At 40.2% G+C, this 15,580-nt stretch overlaps 1 long non-coding RNA gene across 1 annotated transcript; it reads left to right on the top strand.

The window, feature by feature from the left end:
* The first annotated feature begins 1,030 nt into the window (after positions 1 to 1,030).
* LOC116567608 lies at positions 1,031 to 12,948 on the top strand. Its single transcript, XR_004276275.1, has 3 exons — positions 1,031 to 1,351; positions 6,056 to 6,195; positions 12,910 to 12,948. It is a non-coding gene; the product is annotated as an uncharacterized LOC116567608 (long non-coding RNA).
* Positions 12,949 to 15,580: the final 2,632 nt, after the last annotated feature.

Genomic DNA, 15,580 nt, shown 5'->3' with positions numbered 1-15,580 from the left:
GGCAGTCACTCAACCAACTGAGCCACCCAGACGCCCCATTGTCCTGTTTTTAATGCTTTTGCACCAAATGTCTCTGTTAAGTATGATGAAAAATTACATGATTTTTACCCTTTGGTCTGTCCATGTGATGAATTATATTGACAGACTTTCTGCTATTGGGCCATCCTTGTATTCCTGGGATCACTCCAAAGCATCATGATATTATCTTTTAAATACCCTGTTGGATTTGAGTGCCTATTATTTTGTTTAGGATATTTGAATTGTGGACTACCTAATTGCCATGCAGAGATCTATGCAGTGACCACTCCCTGTTTTTCCAACCTCTCTGCTGGAACTACAAGCTAAGCGCTATGCTAGATGCTGCATTACAACAATGGCTATGATACAGTCCCTGTCTTTAATAGCTCCCATTTATAATGGCAGAAACAGACATTTATACAGTTTGTATAGTCATAAAAGTTAAATGAACAAAGATCTCCTTCCTCAGATGAATGACCAAGCAGGTCTGCTTCCTTTTCCTTGGATATACCTTAACACTCTTGCATATGTATTATCTTTCTTTCTTTCTTTTCCTTTTTTTAAATTTTATTCATTTATTAGACAGAGATCACAAGTAGGCAGAGAGGCAGGCAGGGGGGTGGGAAGCAGGCTCCCCACTGAGCAGAGAGCCCGATGCCGCTCTTGATCCCAGGACCCTGAGATCATGACCTGATCCAAAGGCAGAAGCTCAATCCACTGAGCCATCCAGGCACCCCTGTATTATCTTTCTTAATACCCTTTCCTCTTTGCCTTCCCCACTCTTCTCTGTCTATGTGCCTCCTGCACAATCAAGAAGCGGGATCAAAACAAACGAACAGGGGCACCTGGGTGGCTCAGTAGGTTAAAGCCTCTGCCTTTAGCTCAGGTCATGATCTCAGGGTCCTGGGATTGAGCCCCGCATCGGGCTCTCTGCTCCGCGGGGAGCCTGCTTCCTCTCTCTCTCTCTGCCTGCCTGTCTGCCTACTTGTGATCTCTGTCAAATAAATAAATAAAATCTTTAAACAAACAGGATCAAACAATGGAAAGCATGTAAAAGAGTGGTTAAGGGCTCAGGCTGGAGTGACAGCTAGTTTCCAGTTCTAGCCATGCCATACACTAGCTGTGTGACCTTGCACGTATTGCGCCACCCCGGAGATCTATTTCCTCATCTGTCAAACTGAGACTACCTTCATCACGTAGAAGATCCGGTGAACTAACCTGCGTAAAGGCTTTCGACACAGGGCCTGACGGCTGCCAGGATTTTCCCTTTCTGTCCTGGACCACAAGAAGGTCATAAAGTCTCTTTCCTCTGACTTCTGACGTTAGATGGCAAGTAAGTAGCATCATTTGTTTCACAATTCACGATGTTCTCCCTATAGTAATTCTTTTTTTCTTTTTTTTAAAGATTTTTATTTATTTATTTGACAGAGAGATCACAAATAGGCAGAGAGGTAGGCAGAGAGAGAGGAGGAATCAGGCTCCCTGCTGAGCAGAGAGCCTGATGTGGGGCTCGATCCCAGGACCCTGAGATCATGACCTGACCTGAAGGCAGAGGCTTAACCCACTGAGCCACCCAGGCACCCCTCCCTATAGTAATTCTTTATGTATCTTGGCTTCTGGCGCTACCATTTAGTAGTGTCTTGGCCAAGTTAGTTACACTCTCAGAATGTCTATTTTCTTATCTGTAAAACAGGATTCATAGACGGAAGGATTCCTCATAGAATTGTCATATGAATTACATGATCTTATGCATAAAGACGTAATGAAGGGCTTGGCACTTGAGTGCTTAATACTTGTTAACTGTTTTCTATTTCAGTATTATTAACACGACTGTATGCTTCTTACAGGGAAGAACTGGGTTTTATAGTTTAACATAACGGTTAAAACTCTAGAATCTTGAGTTCAAATGTGAATTTCCACATAAGTATGTTGCGCAAGCTGGGTAGACCTCTCTAGGCCTTAGTTTTCTTATCTGCAAAATGGGAATGATAAAAGAACCCAGTTCCTAGAGGTTGTTGTAGGGATTAAATGAAATAACCCACTCACTGAGAATTTAGCATGGTGCCTGGCATAAATACTGATTTCTTGATCATTTAACAAGTATCAAGTAATGTGCTAAGGATTCTATTTAGCAATGTTTTATTTTATTTCTGTGAACCCCATGACCCTTGCCTAGCTTAGTACTACTCATATAATGACCTTTCAAATATTTATTGAATAAATGAGTGAGTGAATTAGTGAATGCTGAGCTGTATGCCACAAGAATCTTGCCTCTGTAAGCTGGTTTGTCCCAGGTTAACACTCCTCATTCCTCTGAGATGACTTGGTGTGTAAGCCATAAGGTTTAACATCTGTAAAAAACAGGAGAAGATTATAGAAAGGGGGAGGTGTTAAACCCTGGCCTTTTTCACTCTAGAGAAATCACTCATATTTTAGTGCTTGAACTTATTTCTCAGAACTGGTAAAATGAATTTTAAAACCGCTACCACTTTTGAGGTAAAATTTACAACATTCAGTGTCACAGAGAACATCGAGAAAGGAGCACCTTTTGGGAGGAAATAAAAATTGATGCAACTGTTCCTGAGGGCATTTAGCCTAAGAAAATAACTAGGGATGTGCACAAAGATGTAGTTTAAAGCTGGTCATCTTAGGGGTACCTGGGTGGCTCAGTCATTAAGCATCTGCCTTCAGCTCAGGTCATGATCTCGGGGTCCTGGGATCAAGCCCCACATTAGGCCCCCCGCTCAGCAGGAGGACTTCTTCTCCCTCTCCCACTCCCTCTGCTTGTGTTCCCTATTTTTCTGTCTCTTGCTCTGTCAAATAAATAAATAATCTTTTTAAAAAATTATTAAATCTGGTCATCTTAGTGATGTGTATAGCCTAAAAAAAGGAAATACACTAGATGTCTCATAAAAGGAGGTGGGATAAATGATACTTTATTCACAAATGAGATATCTTGCAGTCATGCAAAAGAAATTGTAGTAATGAGTTTAATGACATGGGAAAATATTCCAGATACTTATTAACTTGTGACTTTAAGAAAATTACTTAATTTCTCTGCCTCAGTCTCCTTATCAGTAAATGGGAATATTAATATTGACTTCCTTATAGTTATCATGAGGATTAAATGAGTTATGCATAAGAATATTTGGAATATTTGGAATTGTACCTGTTCCATTTATAGATATAGATATATGTAATTATTATTATGTGAGAAAAAAGTTTAAAAACAATGTGTATGATATGCTATTACTTATAAAACATATATACATAGGGGAAAAGGTATGAAAGTACATACTTCAAAATGTTATGAGCTACTTCTTGGTGTTGGAAATAATGGTATATTTTATAGCTGGTTTTGCCTTTTTTTTTTTTTTACAATAAATATATATGGCTTGTGTAACTTAAAAACAATAATTAAAACCAAAACAAAACATAGGGTGCCTGGGTGGCTTAGTCGGTTGAGCCTCCGACTCTTGGTTTTAGTTCATGTCATGATCTCAGGGTTGTGAGATCAAGCCCCATAATAGGCTCTGAGCTCAGCAAGGAGTCTGCTTGTCCCTCTCTCTGTTCCTTCCCCTGCTCCCACTCTCTCTCTCTCTCAAATAAATAAATAAAATCTTAAAAAAAAAAAAGATCAATTTCTTCAGTAGGGGAGTCAGGGTGACGAGAATTTTCTACCCTGTCTGTGCCCTTCTTGTTAGCTGGTATGGCTGGTATAAAAGTATGAAAGGGGGTTAGTCTTCTTTCACTTTAAAAGATAATCTCCCCTTAGAGGAGAGATGGACCCAGCATCCAGAATGCCCTTAGGCAGTAGCAAGTCCTTAGCAAAGTGGGGCCTGGCAATATAGAACCAACACTGAACTCTAGAGGTGAACAGGATATGAGTCATCACACTGGCATTCTGTCAGGTTGACTAAAATCATGTCTATGTTTTCCTTGGAGGTGTGAATGTGAAGTGATGAGATTAATTTAAAAAAAACATACAAATATATCAAGATAAACATCTAAATAAATGGCTCCCTTCAAAGTACTTATTTTGAGAAATCACACACTAACAAATTTTTGCTATTCGTATAATTTTTTGGATTTTGGGGGGGGATGAGAGAAGTCAAACCAATTGACCTCAAAATTGTTTTGGATGGAATATTTTTCCTCCTCCTAATTTATTAAAATTGTGATACTAAGTGCTTTTCAGGTTTGTTTTTTTTTTTTAATTAAACTAAGTGCTTTTAAAGATGTAGTGAAACAGGTATTATTCAAGTGTTTCTAGTGGCATTATAAATTAGTAAAAACCTACTGGAAAGCAATTTGGAAGTAAATATTAAGAATCATCAAATCTTCTGGGGTACCTGGGTGGCTCAGTTGATTAAGCATCTGACTCTTGATTTCAGCTCAAGTTATGATCTCATGGGTGAGAGAAAATTAAGAAGGCTCCATGCTCAGCTTGGAGCCCCTTGCAGGGCTTGATCTCATGACTCTGAGATCATGAGTTGAGCTGAAATCAAGAGTTGGATACCTAACTGACTGAGGCACCCAGGCACCCCCTGCCTTTTTAAAAAAAATTTGTTTCAACAGTGCCACTTTTAAAAAACTTATTTATTTGACAGAAAGCAGGGGAAACAGCAGGTAGAGGGAGAAGCACAAGCTTCCCACTGAGCAAGGAGCCCAACTCGGGAGTCAGTCCCAGGACCCTGGGATCATGACTTGAGCTGACCGCAGATGCTTAACCAACTGAACCATCCAGGCACCCCACTTCTGATTACTTCAAAATTGGAATTTGTCTTTATGGAAGATGAAGATTTGCAGGGCACCTCGGTGGGGCAGTCAGTTAAGCTTCCAACTTTTGATTTCATCTCAGGTCATTATCATAGGATTGTGGGATCAAGCCCCACATTGGGCTCTGTGCTGGGCACTTGGGCACAGAGCCTGCTTAGGATTCTTTCTCTCCCTCTGTACGCACCCCCTCTCCCACCACTCACTCCCTCTCACTCAAAAAAAAAAAAAAAAAAAGATTTGCTGCCAGAGAGCCTGTGTCATAGGCCCTGAAGTTATTTCTGAATTGGGCGTCCCAGTAATGGTTTGGAGAGTGGAAACCTCCTGGGCATAAGCGTGCTGCCTCCAAGGTGATGACAACCTTGAAGTAAATAATATTCTTTTGTTGGTACCATGTGTGTCCTGTGTTTAAGGAATCACTCAAAATACTGTTGTGGGTCCCAGACCGACCAGAGATTGGGCCCACTTCTGAAAGTCAGTCTTTATTAGATGTACCTGAAAAGGTAGGTGGTCTAGAGGAAATAATCATCACTCCCATTTATGAAGCACTAACTATGTTGTAGGCACTGTGCTAAAAACAAAAACTATCATGTTTTAATCTCTAACAACAATATTTCAAGATAGATATTATTGTCTTCATTTTACTGGTGAGAAAAATGAGGCTCTCGGAGAAACATGGCCAAGGTCACAGCTGTGAGAGGTGGAACTGGATTTTAACCAAGCTTGCCTTCAAAAGTATCTTAAGACTCAACAGCTGCTCAGTAGAGCTCTGCCATTTGCGTGAGTTTATTTGGTGACCTAATACTTATGGGGAGGAACAGAAAAGCTTTCAGGGGGAAAACAGTCTAATGTCCCCCTACCTACCCTTGAGGACCTGCCTATGTCTGAGTCCTGTAGAATAAGGGACTGCAAATTAACTGTTTTCTGGGGCACCAGGGTGGCTCAGTAGGTTGAGCATCTGCCTTCGACTCAGGTCATGATCCCAGGGTCCTGAGATTGAGTCCTGGGACTGAGCCCCCGTGGGGCTCCCTGCTCAGCGGGGAGCCTGCTTCTCCCTCTGCCTACCCCTCCCCCTGCTTGTGCTCTCTCTCTCACTCTGTCAAATACATAAAATATTTTTAAAAAAATAAACCAAACTGTTTTCCTGTTTTATTCCAAGTCTCAAACAGAGCTGCTATGGGGCCCAGATGACAGAATGTGAAAAGGTGGAGGATTAGGGTCTCTAGCACCCTTTTTTGAAATATATTCCACTTTGTTACAGTGTGGATCTTGAAGAATTGCTCTGTTATTCTGAGGTGGACACAAACTGGCAAGGACATCAGAGTTGGTGAAATCCCAACCCAAGCCAAGAACCCAGAGAGCCTCCCTGGGCAGCGACATTGGTGGCCAAAGTAGGAACAGGTAAGTGTAATGGATACTCCTTGTCTGTGTCAAGATTCTTAGGAGATATCTACAAGGACAGGATCATTTAACCAGATAAGACCTGTCAGTTGGGAGCATGGGAGTGATTTATTCCTTGAGGCCCAAGGAGGCTCAGGTGATAAGAATTTAGAGCTCTACTCTGTACACAAAAAGAGTTCAGCGGCATTTGTAGACATCTTATGGACATGGTTCACCTGGGATGCAAATACTGAAGGAACTCAAATAAATGACACTTGAAGAAACAAGAAGATATAATGAATAATCCAATAAAGAGAATGTAGAAGCCATAGTAAGTAAATAAAGTGATTCAAAAATAGCATTGGCTACACCTGATGATCACCTGAATATCCCCCACCCACCCTATTAGAATCTTGGGGATGTGGACCCAGGAATCTCTATTTTTCCCTTATTAATCTCTCTAGGTGAATGTGAAGATCTGTGGTTTAGGAACCACTATTCCTGGCAACCCTATTCACTAAAACTGCAAATCATTTTCAGGCATTTGGAAATTAGCTCTTACAGATGGAAGCAAAATTGGACCCCTCTTTATTGCTTTCTAGGAACTGGCAATCTAATTAGAGAAGTGAGGACATATCTCATAAGATCTTCAGGGTTAGAAGTAGGTCTTGAAAGATGAGTACAATTTCAGGGGTGCCTGGGTGGCTCAGTGGGTTAACCTGCCTTCGGCTCAGGTCATGATCTCGGAGTCTGGGGATGGGGGCCTTGTCAGACTCAACACTCAACAGGGAGTCTGCTTCTCTCTTTGCCCCTCCCTTACCCCATCCCCCCATGCTCTCACTCTCTCTCCAATAAATAAATAAAATCTTAAAAAAATAAAGATGAGTACAATTTCAAAAATGAAGTAGTTGAAGAATAGGAATGAATGAAAGCAGGAGGTGGTTGAGAGGACAGTGAGTCCTCCACCTTTATTTTATTTTTTTTTAAAGATTTTATTTATTTGACAGAGAGAGATGACAAGCAGGCAGAGAGGCAGGCAGAGAGAGAGGAGGAAGCAGGCTCCCTGCTGAGCAGAGAGCCTGATGTGGGGCTCGATCCCAGGACCCTGGGATCATGACCTGAGCCGAAGACAGCAGCTTAACCCACTGAGCCACCCAGGCGTCCCAGTCCTCCATCTTTAATTTGTATAAGTAAACTAAGATCTGACCCAACCATTCCTCTTTTAGGATATTTTTCCAGGAAAACTATTAAGGCTGATACCCTTTGCTGTGTTATTCATAATTTCAAGGAACACCTCAAAAGAACTAATATATTGTACAGTAATAGTAGAAAACAATTACATCATAGAATACTATACAATTCTGTAGAATAAATCTGTGTACGTAGAATGCTGTTGTAGAAAATGTAATCCATGGGGAAACGCTCATGATACATAAAGTAGCAAACAAGAATATTAAATACATCAGGTATGATCCCAATTTTAAAATACATAGATATATGTGTGTGTATATACAGTGGAAAGAGCTACAAAATGTTATGGATTATGCATAATATTTTTTTCCGTTTTGCTTATCTGTATTCATGAATTTTCTGCACTGATTGTGTTCCCCTGTTTTTGAGCATTATATCATGGAAACTTACAAACATACCCCAAAAAAGAAAGAAGTGTATAGTAAACCCCCATTTACCAATCACCCAACTTCAGCAATTTTCAAAACTTCACCAATGTTATTTCATCTCTCTGTCCCCCCAACACTTTTTATTCTTGGGAGAGAGAGAGAGAGAGAGTGAGCACACGTGAGTGGCTGGGGAGGGGCAGAGGGAGAGGGAGACAGAGAATCTTAAGCAGGCTCCACGCCCAGTGCAGAACTAGATGCCAGGCTCCATCTCACCACCCTGAGATCATGATTTGAGCCCAATCCAAGATGCCGGTGCTTAACCAACTAAACCACCCAGGCACCCTCCTGGAGAATATTAAAACAAATCCCAAATAGCATGCCATTCTTTGCTTAAATATTTTTAGTATGTATCTCTAACTTAATATTTAAACAAGAGCATACCATTATTATATGTAACAAAATTAACACCAGTTAATATCACGTGATCCTCACTTATTATTCACATTTCCCTAATTGTCCTTTTATGATTGGTTCATTTGGGTCAAGATCCAAAAGAGGTCAACATGTTACATTCGGTTTTTATGTCTCTTAAGTTTCCTTTTCTTCTATAATGTTTCCTTCCTCCCCGCCTCCCTTTTCATGCCAGTGATATCAAGTAACAGAAGAAGCTAGATAATCTGGTTTACAATATACAGCTCAGTCATCTGCTGTTGGTGGTTCCTACAGGAAGGTCTCTTGCCCTCCTCTGATCATCCCTTCATGTGGCACAGGGGATATTTAATTCTATTTAATTGTTAATTCTTATTCCAGAGGACCTTTAAGGACCTTCAGATTCAACTGTGAAGAGTAACTCAAGAAAGGAAAGCCTAGAAAGGTGACTCCCTCCGTCTCTACAGTAACTTAAACCAGGCCCAGTTCCTTTGGACGCTGTTTCCTGTCTGGTACTCTGATAATCCATGTCAGGAAGCCCATCCCCTTTCAGAAACTGGCTCTTCAGGATGATTCTGGGGGCAGGAGGGCACTGGCGTGGCCAGAGGCTGGAAATAGCATCTTTAGCCCCAAAGCTATCCCTTTTTCACTTACATTATTACCCAGTTTGGGGAGCATTTGATCTTCATCACCAACTGCTCCAGACAAGCTGAATGAAGGTGAGAATCAGAGCCACGCTCACCTGGGCTCTACACTTTCAACTTTGAGAGTTCTTGAATGCAACTGTCTTCAGTATGTCTCTCTTGAGTTAGAGTGCTCCCATCTGGATAGGTAGCCCTCTACATCTGGAGCACAGTTGTCATCCTAGAATGTTCCTTCCTGCTTCTTGGAATTCCCTTTGCTTCTCCCCTGCATTGGCTCTCCTGTGTATTAAATCCCATAACTTTTATCTTTGTTGGACCTCTAGTTTTGGTGGACTGTATCTGCCAGTAGCTTCTCATGAAAGGATGCATTAGAGGTAAAAGTTTTAGGGATGCCTGGCTGACTATTGATGTTGGGGTTATGAGTTTGAGTCCATGTTGGGTGCAAAGATTACTAAAATAAATGAATACATTTTTAAAAAGAGGTAAAAACTTTAACCCCTCATGTATTTGATTATGTCTTTATCCACATGTCTTAATGATGGTGTCTATGGTTTAACCAGGCATAGTATCCTAGGATAAAAATCATCTTTCAGAATTTTGAAGACATTCCTCCCTTTGCTTCTACTTCCATGTTGCTGTCGAAAAGCCAGAGCCATTCTGATCCCTGATCTATATGGGGCCAGTTTTCTTTTTCTGTAGAAGCTTATAGAATCTTGTCTTTATTTACAGAGTTCTGATATTTCATAGTGGTGAGTCTTAATGTGGGTCTATTCTCATTCATCGCGCTGGGCATACAGTGGATAATCTGGAAACTTACAGGAAATGTTCTCAAATGATTTTATGATTTCCTCAACTCTTTTTAAAATAATCTTTCCTTATGGAACTTTTATTCAGCTATTGCACTTCTTTGGCTGGTGCTCAAATTTTCTTTTTTAAATTTTTATTATTTTATATTATTACTTATTTATCTTTTTAAAAAGATTTTAAATAATTTCTGCACCCAATGTGGGGCTCGAACTCACAGCCCCAAGATCAAGAGTCACATGGTCTTCCAACTGAGCCCACCTGGCCCAGGATTCAGCATTGTGGGGTCTTCCAGAACCCTCATTTATCTGCTTTTCCACATCCAAAATTCTTTTGTATTTATTGTCCCCTCTCCCATTTTTTATGCTTTAATGCAATCCTTTACTGAAGTTTTAGTGGGATTGGGAGGGGATGGGATAGATAGGAAAATCAGATCTATAAGAAGTTATAGCCATTGACTTTATCTTTGAAATCAGAATGTTTAGCACAGGTCCAAGTAATTATAAGCATTCGATAAACAATATCTTAGTTTCAGTGTAATATGGGAATCTGCACTTCGGAGAATGCCTAAAATAAGGCACATAACAAATATTGAAGCCAGTATTATTGTTATGCACACTAAGCTATACTTAACATTCTGAAACCTGTTTATTCTACTTAATACAATCTTATGTTCATTCTTCTCCATCAGAAGTCTACCTTACTCTATTTTATTTTTATTTTTTTATTTCCAGTTAACACACAGTGTTATATAAGTTTCAGGTGTGCAGATAGTGATTCAACACTTCCATATATCACCTGGTTCTCATCACGACAAGTGGACTCCTTAATCCCCGTCACTTATTTCACCCATTTCCCCTCCCCTCTGGTAACCATCAGTTTGTTCTCAATAGTTAAGAGTCTCGTTTTTTTGTTTTTTGGTTTTGGGGATTTTTTTTTTAGTAATCTCCACACCCAACGTGGGGCTCAGACTCACCACCCCAAGATCAAGAATCACACTCTGTTCTGACCGAGCAAGCCAGGTGCCCCAAGAGTCTGTATCTTGATTTATCTTTCTCTCTCTTTTTTTTCCCCTCCTTTGCTTGTTTCTTAAACTCCACATATGAGTGAAATCATATGGTTTTTGTCCTTCTCTGACTGCCTTTACTCTTTTTAAAGTTGCACACTATTCTATAGAATAGATAGGCCATTTAATCATACTTCCATTGACGGACATTTGTTTTTCAATTTTTTTTCTGAAATACCAGCAATTCATACCCTAGTAATACATCCTTAAACACATGTGCTCATATTTCTTTAAGATAAAGACTGAGAAGTGGAATTGCTCTATCATACTCACATGGAAAGTGTCTAATAGAAATTTCCAGAGTAAAAGAAGCATGTGAGTGATTAATCAGGATTTAATTATGGAAAGCACACTAGACTTGAAGCAGAAGGTGTAAATCCCAATGATGGCTCTACCACTTATCTTGGGAAACTGTTTCTTTTTCATTTGTTGACAAATGTTTACTGGATTCTGCCTACTCCATGCCAGGCAGTGTTAGAGACTAGAAATAAGAGATGGATAAGGCATAGTGCTTGCTCTCAAGAAATTTACAGGGATTGGTGGGGAGGCAGACACATGAATAGATGCTGCTGCTTGCTCACTGTGGGCTCACTGTGGCCTTGAGAAGTAGTTTAACCTCCTGAACATCTGTTTCTTTTTCTGTAAAATGGGTAATAGCCCCTAAACCATAGGGTCGTCATCAAGGTTATGAAGTAATGGATGAGAAGTGCAGAAGTGCCCTTCACAGTGCCTGGCACATCGCATGCACTCAATAAATGGAAGCTATAGTTATTATTTAGTAACAAGATAATTATAATAAGTAACTTTTTATAGTTGCTATAATAGAAGTTCTACCTCTCTGAACTCATTTCTACAGTACTAAATGAACTGTTGAGACAATAATATACAATATACAAAGTGGCACTTGATAAAGACTAGTTTCTTTTCTTGCATTTTTATGTTGAGACAGAGGGTAAACAAACAGAGGGAAAGAAAATATCCATATGTTTGAACACAGCAGTGATTTTCCCAGTCCATGTGTCACAGAGCCAATTCTGGACACTTCTTTAGCTACACAGATTTCTCCTGTGGCCATATCTGAACATCTGGAATAAGGCTACATACCTCCCTGACCACAGACAGAGTGCTAACATGGCTCAGGGCTGATGGCTGCCTCCTGCTGGGGACTTTTTTCTTCCAGTTTGCCAAGTGCAACTTCTATCCCAGACTTAATGGGGTCACTTATTTGCTTGACACTGGCTTCTTTGAAGTAGTTTTGTTTTGTTTTGTTTTCTTTTCTTTTTACATTGATATAAAGTAAGAATTAAAGGAAGTGTATCTTGATACCAAAAATTCTGAGATTTAGTTTCTAATTTAATTTAAAGGTAATTTACCGGCAAATTTAAGTAGAATTAAATGACAGAAAAAGAATAGTTTATGAAGGGGCACCTGGGTGGCTCAGTGGGTTAAGCCTCTGCCTTCAGCTCAGGTCATGGGATTGAGCCACACGGGATCGAGCCACACATCGGGCTCTCTACTCAGCAGGGAGCCTGCTTCTGCCTGCCTCGCTGCCTACTTGTGATCTCTGACTGTCAAATAAATAAATAAAATCTTTAAAAAAAAAAAGAATAGTTTATGAATATTTTGGGTAGATTCTCTGTTTTAGGAATTAACTAGTGTCTAACTAATTGATACTTTGCTATTATTTCTTGTTGTTTTTGCCTGTTTCTCTATTTCCCTGGAGGGTTTTTGGTTTTCTTTTCTTTCTTTTTTTTTTTTTTAATAATTATCTCTTCCTTTATTTTATTTATTTTTTTAAGATTTTATTTATTTATTTGACAGAAAGAGAAATCACAAATTGGCAGAGAGGCAGGCAGATGTTGGGGGGAACAGGCTCCCTGCTGAGCAGAGAGCCCAATGTGGGGCTCAATCCCAGGACCCTAAGATCATGACCTGAGCTGAAGGCAGAGGCTCAACCCACTGAGTCACCCAGGCGCCCCTCCCTGGAGGGTTTTAAAAGCACTGACATTTATTTCCTCTATGTGGATGTATGCTTGTCCATGCAGATCATACAAAATTCCTCTGAGTTTTTATAAGCTTTGCAGAGATAGTATGGTGCAATGGGCTAGAGTCCAAATTTTATTTTATTTATATCTATTTTATTTTGTTTTATTTATTTATTATTTTTTTTAAGGAGCGTGGCATGGGTGTTGAAATCATGACCCTGAGATCAAGATCCTGAGATCAAGACCTGAGCTGAGATCAAGAGTCAGACACTTAATCAACTGAGCCACCCAGGAACGACACACATTCCCCCCCCCCCGCCACCCCAATTTTAGAGTCAGGCAGACCTGGGTTTGAATTATAGCTCTTCTACGTCTTTGCTTCTCATCTCAGACAAAATCTCTGCATCCATTTCCTCATCTGTAAAATAGGCAATATTACCTATCATACTGATAATGACGGTCACTAAACCTATGATACTAACATTATAGAATAAACATGGGTTGAAAGAATCAGATAATACGTGTGAACTGCTCAACACAGTATGCACTTCCAGTTTTTAGTTATGATCATGATCATTTTTATTTTCATTTAGGTATCATGCAGTGCTTGGCACCTGGTTGATGCTCAGAATCTGGTAGCTATTTCAAGTTACCTACAGTTTCTAACTGCCAGGATTACAGCTTTGTTATTGTTTCATTTGTTAGCGATAAATACCATCTTTATCCTCATACTTAGGAACTTAGGAACTCATCATCTCTGTCATTCTGACAGTGCCTGGCCCCTTGCCGGGCACACAGTAGGCGCTCAGTACTAGCTGTTGAATCATGTCCAGTTGAGCTAAACATCCATTCAGGCATTAGTGCACAGCTGTGTCACTAAATAGATGCCATTCCAAAATTGACAGCCAACCCCTGACACAGACATGCTTGAATGGTTTGTAAGCCATGATTTCAACTTCCTGCATTGCAGACATCTCAGTTAACATGCCATTCCACTCATATGACCATTGGAAGGAAAGGACAAGCTAATAGAAATATGTAGCTTAACAGCCACGAAAATGAGCTTTGGTCTAGGTAAATCCAGACTTATGCCATCGCCCTAGCACTATCTAGTGGATCAGCGACTTAATCTCTAAGAACATCAGTTTTCTCATCTGTGAAAAGAGAATAACCATATCTTCTATCTCATCAGGTTATGGGGAGAACAGTATTTTCCAGGTAATGCCTTCTCTTTTTCTTTCCTTGTTTTACTTCTACTTTTTCAGCTTGGCTGTCCCTTCTTCCAAAAAGCTTTTCCTGCCACCCATGGTAGGTTGGGTTCACTATTATACTCTCCCTAAAGTACCTGCCAATTACCCTCTATAATTACTTCCTCAACTACTCATTTCCTTTCTGGATTGTGAACTCCCATAGGACAAGGATGGTATCTGTCTCATTTATTCTTGTGTGCCCAGTGCCTTGGTATATAATGTTTTGGGTGGACTGTATTTGTTAACTGAGCGAACTAACAAGCTAATAATGCACATATACATAGAGCCTAACATTTAACAAGCTCTCAATAAATAGGAGATATTATCATTAGCAACATAGTTTTGGTGCTGAGTTTATTCACCTTGAGAAAGCTAGTGTAGTAAGAAAAGCAACAAATTAGAGATAGGTATTGTGAATCTAGCTCTGTGTCTTGTTTTTAATATGTCCTTTTGCCAAATCTTTATTCTTCCCATTTTTCCACAATTGAAATGAACATAAGATATTCCCCCAGTATCCGCCTCAACTTGATTCTTATAAAGTCTGCCCTTTGTCAGACCACACCTGACAGGCTGTCCTGTGTATGCCCAGTCTTTCTAGATATAGATCGTATACTGCCCTAGTACTTTTCTGTTTTTTCAGCTGCTAACTGTTGACCCCTGACCTTCTCCATTCTGACCATCTAGCCTCCAACTGGCTACCTCCCAGCTTCCAGCTACATTGGTCCTCTCAATGAAGTCCAAAATCCTTAAGGTGCCTGCTAGAGCCTTACCGTCTTCCCACCTTCTCCTTGCTCACTGTTCTCCAGCCAGTGAGCTTTCCTGATGTTTCCTAGAGGCACTAATCTCCCCGATTCAACGCCTTTGGACAAGACAGTCCCTCCACTTGGAGCATTGTCCCCTCTCTCTTTATCTGGCTAGCCTCTATTTAATCTTAATGTCTCAGCTTTTAACACCACTTCTTCAGGGAGCATTATTTGGCTCCTTTGGAAGAAATTAGGTCTCCCTATTATATACCCTCTTCCTTGTAGATCTGGTATAATACATTGTCAAACCTTCTCATTTTAAAAGAAGTTAAGAATCTGGCCTTAAATGTGGAATTTCAGCTTTTAATACTAGAAACTAATTTAAAAATTATAAAACACTGAGGGCCAGACAATTATCTGTTGGTTAGTGACTGCCTGTGGCCTGCCTGTTTGTGGTCTGAGCTGTTCAACCTTGGCCTATACTTGGTAACTAATCCTGTGTTAATCATCACTCCATTGTCACTCCATTTAACTGTCCACTCTATGCCAAGTACTGTGATTGGTGCTTTATATAGATGATTTCATGTAATATCCAAAACCACCTGTGAGGTCAGGTAAGGTTCAGAGAGGTGAGAACACTTGCCCAAGGTCACAGGCCAGAAGCGGTAGAGCCAGGTGCCAAAGGTCTTCCCACTGCACTGTTTTGTGTCAAGGTACTATTCTATTTGTCAGTTTAGAATAGGAGAAACTTCTGAAGCTCTGCCTAGCAACTATTGATATTTTTTTCTGCTCACTCTGTGCCAGCCATTGTGCTAAGTGGTTTACATGATCTGATTCAGTCTTCACAACTATACAGAAGAGCTCTT

Source organism: Mustela erminea, chromosome 10, assembly GCF_009829155.1.
Source record: "Mustela erminea isolate mMusErm1 chromosome 10, mMusErm1.Pri, whole genome shotgun sequence".
NCBI classification, from domain to species: Eukaryota; Metazoa; Chordata; class Mammalia; order Carnivora; family Mustelidae; genus Mustela; species Mustela erminea.
This window is presented reverse-complemented; position numbering and strand designations above follow the sequence as displayed.